The sequence below is a fragment of the Cyprinodon variegatus genome, unplaced genomic scaffold, assembly GCF_000732505.1.
Source record: "Cyprinodon variegatus isolate N-32 unplaced genomic scaffold, C_variegatus-1.0 Scaffold977, whole genome shotgun sequence".
NCBI classification, from domain to species: Eukaryota; Metazoa; Chordata; class Actinopteri; order Cyprinodontiformes; family Cyprinodontidae; genus Cyprinodon; species Cyprinodon variegatus.
Window position 1 is genome coordinate 235,607 of NW_015151430.1, and position 7,343 is coordinate 242,949.

Consider the following 7,343-nt stretch of genomic DNA (forward strand, 5'->3'; position numbering starts at 1 on the left):
TCTCAGATTGCAGGCAGTGCTACGGAGTCTAAACTGCCTGCCTGTCAATGCTTTGGACGGGCTGAGAGCAGTGCTTGCTGCAGAGAGTAAACTTAGAGTTATCAGTGTTTTTTATATTTGTGATAAAACCATTTTGGTTCAAAGGGTTAATGCTTTAACACAAACCATAAAACCTTAAATTGGGCAACAGACAGCCTCCTAGGCCAAGGATGTTGCACAGCAAAGTTCTGAAACTGTTGGCAATTGGTGTGCTGTGAAGTACGATGACCTTTTTACAAGGTCTCATCACAGATAACGATGAAACAAATGTGGAGGTTATTGCATGCACCAGATTGAGGTCAAGAAAATTTTATGGCCAATGCGTGAAGACATACTGTGGTACAACTTTGAGGACATATCAATACATCTCACAGCCCACCACATGGGAACTGAAAAAGAAAAAGAAAAGACGTCAGGTCTAAACTAGAACAGGCAGCACAAGTTTGTTTTCATTGAAGAGCAACATCCCACCCCCTCAAAATCTACACACGTTTGCAACTCAAGTTTTTATTTCCATCCACATTTGGACTTTACTTTGACTTATTTTTATTTTAGTTATTGAATTTATGTCTAACCCTGACATTTGCCCTAACACTAACCATTAAACTATATACTTAATCCTGACCTTAACTAAAGTTATTTCACTTCATGCCTCTAAAATTACTCTCTAACATTAAAAATAGGGGTCCATCGCATTAAAGTAATACTCAAGTAACATTCAAAATGACCCTTCCCAGTCAAACGCCAGCTGCACGGTAGCCCACTTCCTTGCAACTCCCTGGAAAATCCCCTCCAACTTAAATCTTCTGGAGAGAACCCCTCCTTCTTCTGGGCGTGCATACTTATTTACTCTGACTCCACCATTTCACTGAATTAAAGGGGTCCAGGAGAAGGCGAATCATGACAGAATATATTGGATCAAAGATTGATGTTTAAAAAGGAATTAGGAAGGAACTATACAAAGTAAAAATAAAAATGGTCTAAGCATAATTCTAGAAGCTGTCCAGGACATTTGCATTAATTCCTCACCATTTGTGAGCTGTACAGTCTGAATTTTTTTTACTCCGGCTTTGTTCTTCCATTAATTATCATTTGCTCTCTGGACTGAAAGTCCAGTTTTTTTATTTTTTCAAACTTAGCTTTATAATCGTCTTCCACTCTGGACTGAGTAAAACACAAACATTAACAATTCACTTTAGTGCACTTGACTCTTAAGGCTGACTTATACTTAGAAACCCGGTTGTCTGCGTGTGTGTCCCAGTAGCTACATTTACATGCGCAAAATTTCCCCGATCCGATCCAAACCTTGGTTGACCGAAAATTCAAAATCTCCGTTTACATGGACACTAAATGAAATGATCCGATCATGACGTGTGTATACATGTACCAAGCGTTGGATCAGATTAAATCTTTTAAGCATGCGCAGAACTTCCTGCCAAACTTGGCAGTTCTGTCTGCGTCTGGTTTTTGGGAGGCCTGACAAACGATGCGCTCGGAGCGAGCGGAAAGAAAAACGGAGAGAGGAGGAAAAAAGCGTTTGGCAGCGAAATGTCCGAGAGAAAATGTAGAGAATGAGCGATTGAACCGGCGTGGGAGAGCGAGTGGGCTGTGGAGAGAGAAAAGAGGAAGAGGAGGAGGATAAATTCCTGCTTCCTGCAGCTTTAAATGAACTTGAGTGTATAAGTCGGCGTTCCTAGACTCCTCCTGCCATGTTGTTCACAACAAGAGCGAGAGCGACCGGTGGTTTCCTGTTGTTGACAAGGCGGAAAAACGTCACGCTGACGTCGCACACATGCGCAGTGAAGATTATTTTACTCTTAAGATCCGAATGGGTGTTTACATGGACGCCAATCAGAATGGCGATCGGCAAAAACCACCTCTCTCTTTCGGAAATTAAATTTATATCCGATCGGACCGAATCGGATTAGAATCTTCAGTCTGACATGTTTACATGAAACATTTTTGATCTGATCAGGCCTTCAATCCGATTATTTGTGTCCATGTAAACGTAGCTACTGAATGCAAATGTGCCCCCGCCCCTGCTGCAGACACACTGCTGCACCTCTACAAAATTGTAGGTGACCCCAGACAGGAGGCATCAGACAGGAGACCTCTGTTTGGTCAAATCTACGTCCGCTCTACACTGTTGTTATTTTTTTTCTTTTTACATTATGCATATTTCCTGTTTGGTACCTTACCAGCTTGTTTTGTTTGTATTACCGCCATTGTGGAAAACGACTTGTGAAGTTGGACCAGCTAGAAAAGCGAGGTGCGCAAGAACACTGGGACCCTTTTTTCACCTGGATCCTCACTCTTTTTCGCCTTCATATCCCTCAGGTGTTGCACAAACTTGCCACCACTTCCTCACCGCCTCAGCCGTATCTAGACCCACAGCTAGTTCGATTGTCCCTCTTGTGTTGTGGTGTGAAATAACATAGCGCAGACCATGCTTCAAACCGATTTAATATTGGTGACATGCAGCGATAGGGGAACAGGCATGCACCAATTGCACATTTTATTTTATACATCTGCAGAAAGTAAATTAAATTGTGATGTTTCTTTTCATTTTCTTAGGTTGTAAAAACTGCAAGTTTGAGAAAATAAAATTGGAATTTTTTACAATGTAACTTTTCAGCTTTACATTACTATAGGTATGGATTTTTAACAGTTAAGCAATCAGAACAAGAGAAAAAACATTCTCCTGGGATTTCATGTAAACTTAGTGGTGTGTAACTCCTTTATTCATTCATCAACATTTTTTCATTGTTTTATGAAAGAGGAGAGATCACTGCTTGGATGCATTCAGCTCCTGGTTCAGCTTTTATGATTGTGTTGATGCACAGCTTTGACCTGCAAAAGTTTAGAATTTCAAATTCAAGTATCTGATCTGAACCTGCTTGGCTCAGTGGACACCCACACTTCAAGATATTGGGCCAAGACAAACCAACATGTTGGCTTACCCCGAATGGGTTGCAAAATTCTATCAAGCAGATTGATCACTCTGAAGATTTACACCAAACATGGCAGAATTATCTCCCCAATGATTGGTCCCAAAAGTCTCTCTATTTGGACACTCTCAAAAGGGTAAGATCAGATAGAAATAAACACAATCACCTTACAATAAGAACTAGCCTTTACTGATGAATTCTGGAATTAATAGATCCTAATTATTCAGTCAGCTGAAAAAGAACTACACTACAGTTACCATTGGTTTCAGTTCTGAGATTTTCTGGGTTGGTTGTTATTGTTAAGGTCTTGTCATAGTGGATAATTAATTTCTGTTTAACTTACTTATTTCTTGTTCCATTAATAAAAAATGTACATTTAAAAGCTTACAGTCTGCACATGTTTGGCTTTTTAAACATAATAATATAGCAATTGTTACAAAATCTTACTATACTGTCCTGCAAATGTGCAGAAGAGTCCAGAAAAATATGGTGATTATTTTGCTTTACTGAGAATAACATCCTGCTGTCTTCAGATGAGTATTTGAAATGTTATGCAATCTAGCTTGTGTTAAGCATACATTTGGACATTTGTTTCATATCACTTAGCAAATGGTTAACAGATAAGGTAAATATGTTTTTTCTTAATTAACAGTTGCTCATTGTGGATGGAAGTTCCCTCCGAATATAAATCATGAAGTAACCAATCAGATGAATTCACATCTGCATAGCCATGCCTCCTACTGTACCTTTACTTCAGTGTAGCATTTCCTAAAGAAGACATTGACAACATGATCCTGTTGTGGGTTATACTAATTCTACTTCCTCAAGGATGTAAGTACTACTTTTGTGAATGTAAAAAAAATCTTTTATATAAATCCTGCATTGTCTCATTTACCTTTTTTTATCCCCTAATCTAATGCAGATGCTTTGGTTCCAGTGGTCAAAGTTCACCCTGGCCAACCTGCGGCTTTGACATGTGATTTTACAGAGAGTTTTCCGAGCGTTGGTTGGCTTCACTGGTACAGGCAAACTCCGGGAGATACTCTGAAATTAGTTGCAATGCTGCGCAAAAATACAAACCCCATATATGGGCCAGGATTTACTTCCTCATACTTCAACATCACCTATGACGAAAAAATGAGCAATCTGACAATTCTGAAAACTGCTGAAGAAGATGAGGGAATGTATCATTGTGTTCATGTCAACCTAGTTGAATCTAAGTGGATTGGGACGTATTTATCCTTAAAAGGTAACAATGTCCTATTTTTAGTGAAAATGCACACTTTTAAAAATGAAAACTAAAAGATTAAATATTACAAGGTTTGTATTTTTAAATGTGCAGTTAAGGCCATAGGTTGTAAAAATGATGATGAATCTGAAACAATGAAGATAACCAGTTAATGAAATTTATTATTTCCCTTAACATTTTTGTCTATAGTACTATTTACATACATTTTCTGCTCTTTTATTAAAATAAAGTGCATAATTAAAACAATTAAATATTAATTCTTTGCAAGATATACATTTGTTAAGTTTAATTTTGACTGTAGGAAAAATAATCATATTAAAATGTGTTATAATTGTATGTTAGAACAAGAATGTAAATCATTGTTTTTGACAGCTTAAATTTATATTAGCAGGTTGCCAGATTAAACTTTTAGTGTCTTTTATTTTATGCTAAATCTCTGTCAGACTTTACAACCTTAAACTAAAATGAAATGATGTTGGTTGTTTTTTTTTTTAAACCTACCCACATTAGAATAATTTGATAAATATGTTTTAATAACGTAACGTAATGTATTTGATTTGCTTAAACCTAGCAACACACAGAAGTGAAACATTTTTCATATTTTACTCTTCTTAGGGGAAAGGAGAACAGACTACAATGTTGTTCACCAGCCTGCAGTTTCACATTCTGCTCTTCAAGGAAACTCTGTGTCCCTGCAGTGCTCATTTCTCACTGACACTGACCAAAAGTCCTGTTCACGAGAACCCACTATATTTTGGATTCGATCTGGAGTTGATGAATCTTACCCAGATATCATCTACACTAACAAAAAAAGATCTGATCATTGTGAGAAGAGAGCCAACATGCAGAGATGCCTTTACAACTTCTCCAAGAAAGTAAGCTCCTCTGATACTGGGACTTACTACTGTGCTGTTGCCACGTGTCGAAAGATATTATTTGGTAATGCAATAACACCAAATATTGAAGGTAAGTGTGCAAATTTATTTTATTTCATGTAATAATTTAAATATGTGTCATGACAACATTATGTGTCATGATAACATTAAGTCAACATTACTTAATTTGCTTTATTTACATTCTTAAGTTTGCTCCTTCCGAATTAAAATGTTATTTTTAATGAGATCCTATCATTAATGGCTTCTTCTTGTTATTTCTTTGAAAAACCTACAGAATCAAGTTTTCAGCCATTGGCAATATTCCCAGCCATACTGACCACTGTTTTAGCCTCAAGTTTTATAGTTCTACTTGTCTTCCTCTGGTTCATCATTCATAAAAGCAAATGTCAACATTGCCAAGGTAATATCACATAGAGATAATTATTACATACTTTTCTAAATGGAAAGTTGATTTCTTAATTCATTTTTTTTGTTTCACTGTTCAGCTGCTGTTGAGCTGCAAACGCCATATGATCTGAGCAGCCACAAGGTAAGTGTTAATACTGCTGCTATTACAGGGTTGTTGTTTTTTACTCTATTTACCTTATCTATCATTTTATAACTTGTCTCCTCAGACAGAAGAAGACAGAATGCTGTTTTCTGCTGCAGTCTTCACCTTGATTAAAACTGTTCAGACTGAAACAAAAGCACCAGAAAGACGGATATTTGCTGCAGTAGAAGCCTAACCCCTGAGTTAAACATACCCAACCTCAATCTTATTTGTCTGTTTGGTTTTCCTACAAACATCGGTTTGAATTGAATTTAGATTAATGAGCACAAAAGTCATATATCTATATAGGTCCAGAGCCTTTGACCCTTGTGGGCTATATGGCTTTATGAAGCAGTGGGAGATCCAGGATCTAAACAACTCATGGTAAAAGTTTAAAATGTTCAAATGTGTACTGAATCTAGTTCTTTTACAGAAAAAAAAAAATAGGATTCAACAACAGGCAGGAAAACCTTATTCAACAATGGAAGCAGATTATCCATGTACATACTCACTGCAAAGACTATTTAGAAATAAGTAAATATTTCTTAAATTAGGTGTATTTATCCTTATTCTAAGTAGGTAAATGAGATAGTTTGCCAATGGAATGAGTATTTTTACTCTTACAATAAGATAATTAGATAAAATGCACTTGAAATAAGACACTGCAATTGTGTTTTCTTATTTTAAATCTACATTGTCTTGTTCCATTGGCAAAATGTCTCTTATACCTCCTCAATTCAAGAACAAATGCAATTATTTAAAGAAAAAATGACTTTAGATTTAGATTTTTTCCAGTGCTCAAATTACATATAGAATAAACAAAAAAGAAATCATCTTTTTATAATGCAGTGTTGCGCTATATACGTTTGTATATTCGTTTTTTTGTTGTTGCTGTTTTTGCTTGAGATTTAATGCTGTTGTTATCCAGGCATGATAACAAATTAATGTTAAAAAACAAAATGCTCATCTGATGTATGTATTTTGTGATTGGATCTTTATCAATTGTTTACTTTTTAACAAAGAAATATAAGTTAGTTTTTGTTTACTTTATATGATCCTAAATGTAACTTACTGTAGGAGTACATTAAGTTTGTCTTGCTCTTGTCTCTATTTTAAGTTTGCCGTATCTTTGCAGGGACATAATAATGAAATTTGAAGAGTTTAAGGTAGGGGGGTGTCCATGGGGATAATGTAAAGAACTGAAATAAAAGGTAAAAATGCAAAGTGCAAGATGTTTTTTTTTGGCTGTATTGCAGTTGTATGTAGTAGTGCACTTATAAAACTTAAAGCACAGCTCTTCAAAGAACATAAGAAGTGATTTGCAGTTTGGCAGATAGCGTGTGCAAACTTTTTTTTTTTTTTGCCATAATCAATGTGCAGATCCTTTTTTTCTAAAAATCAGGAATTGGTTCAATGCCAGGTAGAAACGATTCCTTTCACACTTCTCTGTCTCGTGGTAAGACAAATTTTTTTCTTTCCCAGTGTTTTTTATAGAACTCCACATAAGGCAAGATTGTCTTATCATAGATATTGTGTATAATAAGTTTTAAGGGCCTTCCTTGTTTTGCAGTATAAAATGTGAAGCTGTTGGTAAGAGGAGAATTTGAAGGTAAATCCAGCTGTTAGGAGTGAATATGTAAATCTAACTTTGGTTCCTTCTTTGCAAGTGGGTGAGGTTAGGA

The 7,343-nt window shown here is 36.1% G+C and overlaps 1 long non-coding RNA gene across 1 annotated transcript; it reads left to right on the plus strand.

Moving 5' to 3' along the window:
- Positions 1-5,414: 5,414 nt before the first annotated feature.
- Positions 5,415-6,240, plus strand: LOC107100483. Its single transcript, XR_001482012.1, has 3 exons — positions 5,415-5,532; positions 5,618-5,661; positions 5,747-6,240. It is a non-coding gene; the product is annotated as an uncharacterized LOC107100483 (long non-coding RNA).
- Positions 6,241-7,343: the final 1,103 nt, after the last annotated feature.